Consider the following 1150-nt stretch of genomic DNA (forward strand, 5'->3'; position numbering starts at 1 on the left):
GTACATAATGCTGTTTACAATGATAAAATGATAAGAGTGTCAGGTTTACTACTTGAAGAGTATTTCTTTTTAAATAGCAGATCCTTGGTTTTTTATTTGTAGCCGTTGACCTTTGACAAGAAAGCAGGAACATGGTGATATTTATGAAAATGAGAAGAAGAGTGTAAACTTCTCAAAGTCTTACAGCACAGCCCCCCATCTAGACAAAATTGTAACAACTAACAGTTTTAGCCTACATTCGTTTACATTTTGGTGTATGTATCCATGGATGTAAGAAAAACTACCAATAGCAAACTCAAACACACGATTCTCAAGTTTTAAGGAACGTCTTTTTTCTATGACTTCCAAGCAGATTTATGAACGTTTATTCGCTCTCTGAGAAGCTGCTTCTTCCAGGTTGAAAACCTGTGGTCTAATTTATTAATATCTCTATTCCATTTTTATATTCATGTAACTTTTTAATGTACCTGTAGGCAGAATAGCGTAGGTAGTAAGAAGAGGTATGATAAGGGGTGTAAAAGGATTGGATGATCAGAATTGATATTGATTTTAGAGGGGAAAGAATGCTGTCAAAACCCAACCCTGGCAGATATATTTTGTTAAAGATGTTATACTACTGAAACAATAAATTAAGAATTTAATATTAATATTAATATAATTACTCCAAAATTTCACACCTCTGAACCAAGGCCCATTATTTTTCTATGTATACATTTATTTTGTGTGTTTACACTGCAAGGTTTTAATTGGGAAAAATGCAAGTCTCTAATCATCATTCCTCTATCATCCTTTGGAAAACAAGATTACAATGACACTTTGGGAGGCGCCTCTAACATTACTTTACATCAGCTAAATAATTACTTTGCCCCTGCCTGGTACAATGACAACCGTACCAGGCAGGGACAAAGTAACCACTGTCAGGGCTTTCATTGGAACAATAGCTTTCACTATTGATGACAGAGGCAGAGTCACTACAATACTAAGCCGATTAATCAGTCTTCTGCTTTAGTCTATTTTTACTGAAGCATGCATGTGTGAGTGAGACAGGGAGAGACAGACAGTGTACGTTATCATGCTTCCTTTTATAGGACAAAATGAATTAAGCTTTTTACTGTAGTGGGATCAGAGTGTACTTGTGTGTGTGTGTGTG

The sequence above is a fragment of the Morone saxatilis genome, unplaced genomic scaffold (genome assembly GCF_004916995.1).
Source record: "Morone saxatilis isolate NCDOM2014 unplaced genomic scaffold, NCSU_SB_2.0 Contig17, whole genome shotgun sequence".
Classification (NCBI taxonomy): domain Eukaryota; kingdom Metazoa; phylum Chordata; class Actinopteri; family Moronidae; genus Morone; species Morone saxatilis.